We start from the raw sequence: 11993 nt of genomic DNA on the forward strand, positions 1-11993 counted from the left end.
TTTGGTATTTAAACCAAATATTCATTGGTAGAAGCTTTCTTCCTATTTACAGATCCAGTTCCCTATAAAGTTTAGAAAGTCTCCTTATATAAAATGTTGTTACAATAATGCTGAAATACTGCATCTCGAAGGAATGGATGACTTAAAATTTAGTGGGAGGAACTATAGGAAAGTAGTTTTAGGAATGATTGGTCCTAGTCTTTCAGTGTTGTTCAAATGTTTTAGTCAGTTCTGTACTAGTGTGGACAGACTGTAATATCCACCCCTTGAACCATACAGAAAGACTTGAATGGATGAGTGAAAATCTGCTGTGAAGCATATCATACTATTTTTCCTTATATTGAGTAGTGCATTATTTTTAAGTCAGAAATCCAGTAGGTTTTTTTTTTCCTAAAGCGCTGTCATAAATTTCAGTGGTCACCCGCCACTCACTAGGCAGTGCATTTTTAAATGTCTTTTCCACAACCCCAGCGTTTCAACATTGATATTCTAATAGTTTTCTAAATGAGAAGACTGTATAATTAAATGTATGCTAAAGAGAATGGAGCTCCAAGTGCAGCTCCAGATGCTGCTTATCATCTAGGGTGCTGGTGTCATGTCTCAGTCTTCAGGATAAGCTAAGGTTAAATAGCCAACAGCTTTGCTTCTTCTTGATGACTTAGTGATGGGGTTCCCATTGAGTTTTGTTTTTAATCCAAGCTACACAGCAACAAGAAAGGAGTTCTTGCTTTCCCGCTACCATCTTGCTGATTGCTAGGCCAGCAGTCCCCAACCTTTTTGGCACCAGGCATCAGTTTCAAGGAAGACAATTTTTCCATGGACCAGGGGGAGGTTTGGGAGGTGGTTTCGGGATCAAACTGTTCCACCTCAGGTCACCATCAGGCATTATTAGATTCTCATAAGGAAGGAGCTCACACAACCTAGATCCCTAGGATGGGGAGCTCAGGTGGTATTGCTCACTCGCCTGCCTGCCTGCCACTCACCTCCTGTTACATGGCCTGCCATGGATCACTGCTGGTTCTGGTTTGCAGCCCAGGGGTTGGGGACCCCTTTGCTTGGCAACTTAAGGACCTTACAGGTTTGAGGAACAGTCACTCCCAACTTGGACCTTATCATTTACTAATTAAAAATTATTGATGCTGTGAAATTATTTACTTAGAGATCTGGCTTACAAATCTAGGGGCTCCTAATGCTGTCAAAGAATTGGAAATTGCCCCAAAGGCAATATTAAGAGAACAGCCATTTTCAGTATTTTGAAGGGGAAGATTACAATTAGGAACATTCTTTTAATCAAGTTTTTCAAAAGTTTTACAGCCCCCAAATGGTAGTAATTTGCTTGTACTGTATTAGATTTTGTAAATCCTTTTCATAAATAGGAAACATGTTACGGAGTCCATCTTAAAGAAAAATCCTACACTGCTAACCAGAATACCAACTTATAAGACTTGGAATTCCTCACACTGGAATGCTTTTCACAATAGGCCAGTTCTCTCATTCCTTTTGTTGGACTTTAGGTATTTAGATTGTCTTTCTGCCTGCCATGTTCACAATTCCCAAACTTCTAAAAGTTCAAATGGATGGCAGGTATTTTAAGTTTTCAGTATGTAGCTTTTAGCCACTGATAGTTTCCACATAGCCAATCAGCAGACTTTTATAAACTTTTATAAAATTATGGTATTTTGTGTTGTTAGTTTCATAGCAGGAATCCCAGTTTTGGCTTCTTAATATTCCATTACCAGTTCCCAGTCAGAGGACGGAACAGCTTGCACTCAGGTAAGCTTTCTGAAAGGTCTGTTTCACTTTGTGAGGTCACTTATTCAGGTCTCTGGTAATGTATTATCCTGCCTCTCTTATAATGTACTTGATTTGGTCAGAAAGCTGTGGGGCGGTGATTGTATAGATGTAGAACACACCTGCGTTGGGCCGAACATGCAGAGACCTGACACTGTGACTCCTGAAATCAGGTATGCCAGTGGTAAGACTTTGATAGCAGTAATTTTATCTTTTGTGAATTTTTGTACTAGATTTTTTTTTTTTTTTTTGTCTGAACAAGGTAATGGAAATGCATTGAAACAAAATTTCTTACATTTAAGAGTGGCTTGGTATATAAGAGAAAGAACACTAGGCACAAAAGACCCAAGTTCTATTCCTGATTTCCCCCATTTCTAATAATATAATCTAGGACAAGGGTATTATCATCTTTTAAATGAGGAAAATATTTGCTTTCTGTGACAATTATGTGAGAAAATGTATATGTGAAGACCTTTGTAAATTATATTACAAAGTACTATACAAATAAGAGATTTTATTTTTCATTTTCTTTTTAAGAATACAAGAATGGAGAGAGACCATCTGTGTACCCCTCTGTGCAATGTAACGAGCTCAGGATAAAGTGGGTTGGTGTTTAAGAAATTATTTTTTAATTCTAGGAAATCACATAACTTAAACCCTCAGCAGAATCCTCAGGTTTTCAGGAGTAGCAGTGAACTGAGAAAAATACCAATTGCTTTTAATCAGTGATATTTTTTCTAGGAATGTTTTATTACATTCTATGATAAAGTTACAGATTATGCTTAGTTGAAAAAAAATGACCCACTCTGAATTTCTATCGTAGACTCAGCTGTTGCTCTTCTGTTAGTTATATACAGAACATCGACTGTGGTATCTGGAGCCTGTGAAAAGGGGAAGTGGAACTCCTTTTTTGAATCAATGAGAGAACAAACTTGGTTCAAGACTACACAGTTACATAGTGGCAGAACCGGAATCAGTCACTTCTCTGTAAATCTAGGAACAACAGCTATTCAGCTGTTACACTCTTTACATAGTACTTCTCCCTTCCCTAGGGTTAGTCCCCTTGGAAATAATGTGTGCTCATGTGAGAAGATGATCACTAAAAGGAAGACCTTTGCTCCTTAAGGAACTGTGTATTGGCTGTCGGGCTTACAGGACACCTTGAGATCAGTCCTGCAGAAATAGCTCTTACCTGCTTCTTATCTGAATTAGCAGGTAGGGATCTCTCTTACTGTATCCAAAATGTGATTTCCAGAAACAAGGCAAAACCTGATATAATAAATACCCACTGAGGAAGAAACGTGGTAAAATGACTAGCCCCTTATTAATGGGCCTCATTTCTAATAATGTTTGATATAGTCATGAATTTGTCAGTACTTTAAGGGTTCTTAAATGCATTTGAAGGAAACTTCATTTTCTAGAGGTAAAAGAAATGATGAGCCTTATTTTTCCTCAAACTCAGGAGTTACTTAAGTAGTATTTGTATCAAGAAAAAATGTTTATTTTGTGCTAAAAGTCCAATAAGGAGTAATACAGTGTGATACAAAGAAGACTGCCCCTGAGTTTCCTGCTCCTCATCTTAGACAAATTCTTCATCTCTCTAGACCTTCCCCCTCTTTGCTGTAAAATGAGTGCTGCAGTATCAGCATTACCAGGGAATAACTGGAATAATACATTCATGTAGATCAGATGCCCCAAAATGCTAAATGAATGTTAAGAAGATGTGGTTTAATTGGAATTACGTCAACTGAGAGGAAATAATTGACTCCAAATATTAATATTTAGTTGGTAGATTAGCCTTTTCAAACATGATAGTCTTGAAATTTATATTTCTAGTTCTAACAGCCTTGAATTTTAAGAGTCAACTTGTGTTGAAACTCAGTTAACCATGTCTTTGGGCAAATGTTTTCACCTCTCTAAGCCTATTCTTTCATGTACCACTTCTCAAAGAAGTTATGAGAATTATACCCGAATATATGTGAAAATGCATGCTAATCTATGAAGCACCATACAGGTATGAAGCACTGGTATTATGGAAGGTGAACCTTCAACAGGTTCAGTATCTGATCTTCAGTAGCTCCTGTAAGCTTTGCAGGCTCTGTCTCCTGGCTGTTAGCGGTTAAAAACAGGCTCCTAGAAGTTCAGGTATCTTTGCTGACACAGCTGCTTTACCACACAAAGCCTTCCTGACCAGTTGGGATTCACTGATAATCTTTATCTTAGCTTTTTTATTCTGCTTTTGAAAGAGAGCGCTAAATCAGTATAAGTTTCAAAAACAAAAAACAAAAAACAGTAGAGATGGGAGTGATATGAGAACCTACTCAAAGATCTTTTACCATTACTTTATACTTAGTGGAAATGTACAGCTGTTCCTAAAGTTACCATTTCCTCTGCCTTACAAAGAACTGGCCTGTGTACATTCTGGCCATGTAGTAGTAATAACTGCTATTTACTGAGCATGTATTAAATGATCTTACACACACACACACACACACACACACACACACACACACACAGATGTGGGAAATATGATTGCTAATCTACAAAAGAGGAAATTGGGCCGGGCGCGGTGGCTCAAGCCTGTAATCCCAGCACTTTGGGAGGCCGAGACGGGCGGATCACGAGGTCAGGAGATCGAGACCATCCTGGCTAACACGGTGAAACCCCTTCTCTACTAAAAAATACAAAAAACTAGCCGGGCGAGGTGGCGGGCGCCTGTAGTCCCAGCTACTCAGGAGGCTGAGGCAGGAGAATGGCATAAACCCGGGAGGCGGAGCTTGCAGTGAGCTGAGATCCGGCCACTGCACTCCAGCCCCGACGACAGAGCGAGACTCCGTCTCAAAAAAAAAAGAGGAAATTGGTGTGTAGCCAGTTTGCATGATGTAGATGTTCCCACCATGGCCAATTGCAAACAACAAATGTAGTATCAGTGAAAATGGAATTGGGAAGATACACACATAGTGGGCCCTCATTGGACTGGTACAAGCCAGGTCCAGCATATCCCTGGGACTAGGGGCATTAAGCGAGTCATAGTTTAGGAACTAAACACAAAGTCTTGATTTTAGAGTTGTGTACTTAACCAAGTTGCTGCACTACTTTTATGATAGTTTTCAGCTCAAATAAGCCTACATATAATACTACATATTTAAAAGACCACAAAGCAACTCTTTGTGAGAGAGAGGAACTAGGATTACTCTTCTGGCTTCTAGGAAAGTGATTCTAGAACTTTTTTTTAAAAAGTACTTTAAGTTCTAGGGTACATGTGCAGAACGTGCAGGTTTGTTATATAGGTATACACGTGCCATGCTGGTCTGCTGTACCCATCAACCCATCATCTACATTAGATATTTCTCCTAATGCTGTCCCTCCCCTAACGCCCCACCTCCAGACAGGCCCCAGTGTGTGATGTTCCCCTCCCTGCATCCATGTGTTCTCATTGTTCAGTTCCCACTTAGGAGTGAGAACATGCAGTGTTTGGTTTTCTGTTCTTGTGTTAGTTTGCTGAGAATGATGGTTTCCAGCTTCATCCATGTCCCTGCAAAGGACATGAACTCATCCATTTATTTATTTATTTAGAGATGGAGTCTCACTCTGTCGCCCAGGCTGGAGTGCAGTGGTGCGATTTCAACTCACTGCAAGCTCCGCCTCCCGGGTTCATGCCATTCTTCTGCCTCAGCCTCCTGCATAGCTGGGACTACAGGCGCCCACCACCACGCACAGCTAATTTTTTTTGTATTTTTTAGTAGCAACAGGATTTCACCATGTTAGCCAGGATGGTCTCTATCTCCTGACCTTGTGATCTGCCCGCTTCAGTCTCCCAAAGTGCTGGGATTACAGGCGTGAGCAACCACACCCGGACGAACTCATCCCTTTTTTACGGCTGCATAGTACTCCATGGTGTATATGTGCCACATTTTCTTTATCCAGTTCATCATTGATGGGCATTTGGGTTGGTTCCAAGTCTTTGCTGTTGTGAATAGTGCCGCAGTAAACATACATATGCATATGTCTTTACAGTAGAATGATTTATAATCCTTTGAGTATATACCCAGTAATGGAATTGCTGGGTCAAGTGGTATTTCTGGTTCTAGATCCTTGAGGAATTGCCACACTGTCTTCCACAATGGTTGAACTAATTTACACTCCCACCAACAGTGTAAAAGCATTTCTATTTCTTCACATCCTCTCCAGCATCTGTTGTTTCCTGACTTTTTAATGATTGCCATTCTAACTGGTGCGAGATGGTATCTCATTGTGGTTTTGATTTGCATTTTCTCTAATGACCAGTGATGAGCTTTTTTTCATGTTTGCTGGCCGCATCAGTGTCTTCTTTTGAGAAGTGTCTGTTCATAACCTTTGCCCACTTTTTAATGGGGTTTGTTTGTTTCTTGTAAATTTGTTTAAGTTCTTTGTAGATTCTGGATATTAGCCCCTCGTCAGAGGGATAGATTGCAAAAATTTTCTCCCATTCTGTAGGTTGTATGTTCACTTTCATGATAGTTTCTTTTGCTGTGCAGAAGCTCTGTAGTTTAATTAGATCCCATTTTTCAATTTTGGCTTTTGTTGCCATTGCTTTTGGTATTTCAGTCATGAAGTCTTTGCCCATGCCTCTGTCCAGAATGGTATTGCCTAGGTTTTCTTCTACGGTTTTTATAGTTTTAGGTCTTACGTTTAAGTCTTTAATCCATCTTGAGTTAATTTTTGTATAAGGTGTAAGGAAGGCATGCAGTTTCAGTTTTCTGCATATGGTTAGGCAGTTTTCCCAACACCATTTATGAAATAGGGAATCCTTCCCCCATTGCTTGTTTCTGTCAGGTTTGTCAAAGATCAGATGATTGTAGATGTGTGGTATTATTTCTGAAGCCTCTGATCTGTTCCATTGACATATATATATATATATATATATATATATATATATATATCTGTTTTGGTACCAGTACCATGCCGTGTGGTTACTGTAGCCTTGTAGTATAGTTTGAAGTCAGGAGTGTGATGCCTCCAACTTTGTTCTTTTTGCTTAGGATTGTCTTGCCTATGCAGGCTCTTTTTTGGTTCCATATAAAATTTAAAGTAGTTTTGGCTAATTCTGTGAAGAAAGTCAATGGTAGCTTGATGGGGATAGCATTGAATCTGTAAATTACTTTGGGCAGTATGGCCATTTTCATGATATTGATTCTTCCTATCCATAAGCATGGAATGTTTTTCCATTTGTTTGTGTCTTCTCTTATTTCCTTGAGCAGTGGTTTGTAGTTCTCTTTGAAGAGGTCTTTCACATCCCTTGTAAGTTGTATTCCTAGGTATTTAATTCTCTTTGTAGCAATTGTAAATGGAAGTTCACTCATGATTTGGTTCTCTATTATTGGTGTATAGAAATGGTTGTGATTTTTGCACATTGATTTTGTATCCTGAGACTTTGCTGGAGTTGCTTATCAGCTTAAGGAGATTTTGGGCTGAGATGATGGGGTTTTCTAAATATACAATCATGTCATCTGCAAACAGGGACAATTTGACTTCTTCTTTACCTAACTGAATACCCTTGATTTCTTTCTCTTGCCTGATTGCCCTAGCCAGAACTTCCAACACTATGTTGAATAGGAGTGGTGAGAGAGGGCATCCTTGTCTTGTGCTGGTTTTCAAAGGGAATGCTTCCAGTTTTTGCCCATTCAGTATGATATTGTCTGTGGGTTTGTCATAAATAGCTCTTATTCTTTTGAGATATATGTTCCATCAATACCTAGTTTATTGAGAGCTTTTAGCATGAAGGATGTTGAATTTTGTCAAAGGCCTTTTCTGCATCTGTTGAGATAATCATGTTTTTTTGGTCATGGGTTCTCTTTATGTGATGGATTACGTTTATTGATTTGCATATGTTGAACCAGCCTTTCATCCCAGGGATGAAGCCAACTTGATCATAGTGGATAAGCTTTTTGATGTGCTGCTGGATTCGGTTTGCCAGTATTTTATTGAGGATTTTTGCATCGATGTTCATCAGGGATATTGGCCTGCAATTTTCTTTTTTTTTGTTGTGTGTCTGCCAGGTTTTGGTATCAGGATGACGCTGGCCTCATAATATGAGTTAGGGAGGATTCCTTCTTTTTTATAGTTTGGAACAGTTTCGGAAGGAATGGTATCAGCTCCTCTTTGTACCTCTGGTAGAATTTGGCTGTGAATCCGTCTGGTCTTGGACTTTTTTTGGTTGGTAGACTATTACTGCCTTCATTTCAGAACTTGTTATTGGTCTATTCAGGGATTCAACTTCTTCCTGGTGTAGACTTGGGAGGGTGTATGTGTCCAGGAATTTAGTCATTTCTTCTAGATTTTCTAGTTTATTTGCATAGAGGTATTCATAGTATTCTCTGATGGCCGTTTGTATTTCTGTGGGATCAGTGGTGGTAGCCCCTTTTCTTATTGCATCTATTTGATTCTTCTCTCTTTTCTTTATTAGTCTTGCTAGCAGTCTATCTATTTTGTTGATATTTTCAAAAAACCAGCTCCTGGATTCCTTGATTTTTTTGAAGGGTTTTTTGTGTCTCTGTCTCCTTCAGTTCTGCTCTGATCTTAGTTATTTCTTGTCTTCTGCTAGCGTTTGAATTTGTTTGCTCGTTTCTCTAGTTCTTTTAATTGTGATGTTAGGGTGTCGACTTTAGATCTTTCCTGCTTTCTCTTGTGGGCATTTAGTGCTATAAATTTCCCTCTACACTGCTTTAAATGTGTCCCAGAGATTCTGGTACCTTGTGTCTGTTCTCATTGGTTTCAAATAACTTATTTCTGCCTTCATTTCGTTAGGTACCCAGTAGTCATTCAGGAGCAGGTTGTTCAGTTTCCATGTAGTTGTGCGGTTTTGAGTGAATTTCTTAATCCTGACTTCTAATTTGATTGCACGGTGGTCTGAGAAACTATTACGATTTCCATTCTTGTGCATTTGCTGAGGAGTGTTTTACTTCCAGTGATGTGGTCAGTTTTAGAATAAGTGTGATATACTGAGAAGAATGTATATTCTGTTAATTTGGGGTGGAGAGTTCTGTAGACGTCTATTAGGTCTGCTTGGTCCAGAGCTGAGTTCAAGTCCTGAATATCCTTGTTAATTTTCTGTCTCGTTGATCTGTCTGATATTGACAGTGGGGCGTTAAAGTCTCCCACTATTATTGTGTGGGAGTCTAAGTCACTTTGTAGTCTCTAAGGACTTGCTTTATGAATCTGGGTGCTCCTGTATTGGATGCATATATATTTAGGATAGTTAGCTCTTCTTGTTGCATTGATCCCTTTACCATTATGTAATACCCATCTTTGTCTCTTTTGATCTTTGTTGGTTTAAAGTCTGTTTTATCAGATACTAGGATTGCACCCCTGCTCTTTTTTGCTTTCCATTTGCTTGGTAAATATTTCTGCATCCCTTTATTTTGAGCCTGTGTCTTTGCACTTGAGATGGGTCTCCTGAATACGGCACACTGATGGGTCTTGACTCTTTATCCAATTTGCCAGTCTGTGTCTTTTTTTTTTTTTTTTCCAGAGAGTCTCCGCTCTGTCGCCCAGGATGGAGTCTAGTGGCACGATCTCGGCTCACCACAACGTCCGCCTCCCGGGTTCAAGCGATTTTCCCACCTCAGCCTCCTGAGTAGCTGGGATTACAGGCCTGCACCATCACGCCTGGCCAATTATTGTATTTCTAGTAGAGACAGGGTTTCACCATGTTGGTCAGGCTGGTCTCAAACTCCTGACCTCATGATCCACCTGCCTTGACCTCCCAAAGTGCTGGGATTACAGGGGTGAGCCACCATGCCTGGCCAGTCTGTGTCTTTTAATTGGAGCATTTAGCCTATTTACATTTAATATTGTGTGTGAATTTGATCCTGTCATTATGATGCTAGCTGGTTATTTTGCCCGTTAGTTGATGTAGTCTCTTCATAGTGTCAATGGTCTTTACAATTTGGCATGTTTTTGCGGTGGCTGGTACCAGTTTTTCCTTTCTATGTTCAGTGCTTCCTTCAGGAGCTCTTGTAAGGCAGGCCTGGTGGTAACAAAATCTCTCAGCATTTGCTTGTCTGTAAAGGATTTTATTTCTCCTTCACTTATGAAGCTTAGTTTGGCTGGATATGAAATTCTGGGTTGAAAATTCTTTTCTTTAAGAATGTTGAATATTGGCCCCCACTCTCTTCTGGCTTGTAGGGTTTCTACAGAGAGATCCGCTGTTAGTCTGATGGGCTTCCTTTAATGGGTAACCTGAACTTTCCCTCTGGCTGCCCTTAACATTTTTTCCTTCATTTCAACCTTGGTGAATCTGACGAGTATGTGTCTTGGGGTTGCTCTTCTTGAGTATCTTTGTGGTGGTCTCTGTATTTCCAGAATTAAAATGTTGGCCTGTCTTGCCATGTTGGGGAAGTTCTCCTGGATAATATCCTGAAGAGTGTTTTCCAACTTGGTTCCATTCTCCTTGTCACTTTCAGGTACATCAATCAAACATAGATTTGACCTTTTCACATAATCCCATATGTCTTGGAGGCTTTGTTCATTCCTTTTCATTCTTTTTTCACTAATCTTGTCTGCTTGCTTTATTTCATTAAGTTGATCTTCAATCGCTGACATCCTTTGCTGACATCCTTTCTTGCGCTTGATCGATTTGGCCATTGATACTTGCATATGCTTCACAAAGTTCTCATGCTGTGTTTTTCGGCTCCATCATGTTATTTATGTTCTTCTTTAAACTGGTTATTCCAGTTACCAATTCATCTGACCTTTTTTCAAGGTTCTTAGCTTCTTTGCATTGGGTTGGAACATGCTTCTTTAGCTTGGAGGAGTTTGTTATTACCCACCTTCTGAAGCCTACTTCTGTCAATTTGTCAAACTCATTCTGCATCCAGTTTTGTTCCCTTGCTGGCGAGGAGTTGTGATCCTTTAGAGGAGAAGAGACATTCTGGTTTTTGGAATTTTCACTCTTTTTGTGCTGGTTTCTCCCCGTCTTCGTGGATTTATCTACCTTTGGTCTTTGATGTTGGTGACCTCGGATGGGGTCTCTGAGTGGACGTCCTTTTTGTTGATGTTGATGCTATTCCTTTTTGTTTGCTAGTTTTCCTTCTAACAGGCCCCTCTGCTGCAGGTCTGCTAGAGTTTCCTGGAGGTCCACTCCAGACCCTGTTTGCCTAGGTATCACCCAGGCTTCAGGACAGCAAAGATTGCTGCCTGTTCTTTCCTCTGGAAGCTTCGTCCCAGGGGGCAGCCGCCAGATGCCAGCCAGAGCTCTCCCATATGAGGTGTCTGTCAGCTCCTACTGGGAGGTGTCTCCCAGTCAAGAGACACTGGGGTCAGGGACTCACTTGAGGAGGCAATCTGACCCTTAGCAGAGCTCAGATGCTGTGCTGTGAGATCCACTGCTCTTTTCAGAGCCATCAGGCAGGGACGTTTAAGTCTGCTGAAGCTGTGCTCACAGCTGTCCCTTCACCTGGGGGAAGGTGACATCTGTCCCAGTGAGATGGTGGTTTTCTCTCTAAGTCCCTGACTGGGGATGCTGCCTTTTTTTGTTTTTTTGTTTTTCAGAGATGCCCTTCCCAGAGAGGAGGAAGAGAGAGAGGCAGTCTGGCCACAGCAGCCTTGCTGAGCTGCAGTATGCTCTGCCCAGTTCGATCTTCTAGTTGGCTTTGTTTACACTGTGAGGGTAAAACTGTCCAGTCAAGCTTCAGCAATGGTGGACGCCTCTCCCCCCACCAAGCTCGAGCATCCCAGGTCGAGCTCAGACTGCTGTGCTGGCAGCAAGAATTTCAAGCCAGTGAATCTTAGCTGGCTGGGCACTGTAGGGTTGGGACCCACTGAGCCAGACCACTTGGCTCCCTGGCTTCAGCACCCTTTCCAGGGGAGTGAATGGTTCTGTCTCACTGGCATTCCAGGAACCACTGGGGTATGGAAAAAAAAAAAAAAAATGCGGCTAGCTTGGTGTCTGCCCAAACAGCCACCCAGTTTCGTGCTTGAAACCCAGGGCCTTGGTGGTATAGGCACCCGAAGGAATCTCCTGGTCTGCAGGTTGTGAAGACCATGGAAAAAGCGCAGTATCTGGGCCCGGAGTGCACTGTTCCTCACAGTACAGTCCCTAATGGCTTTCCTTGGCTAGGAGAGGGAGTTCCCAAACACCTTGCACTTCCTGGGTAAGGCAACGCCCCACCCTGCTTCAGCTCGCCCTCTGTGGGCTGCACCCACTGTCCAACCAGTCCCAT

This window comes from Chlorocebus sabaeus, chromosome 10 (assembly GCF_047675955.1).
Source record: "Chlorocebus sabaeus isolate Y175 chromosome 10, mChlSab1.0.hap1, whole genome shotgun sequence".
Taxonomy (NCBI): Eukaryota; Metazoa; Chordata; class Mammalia; order Primates; family Cercopithecidae; genus Chlorocebus; species Chlorocebus sabaeus.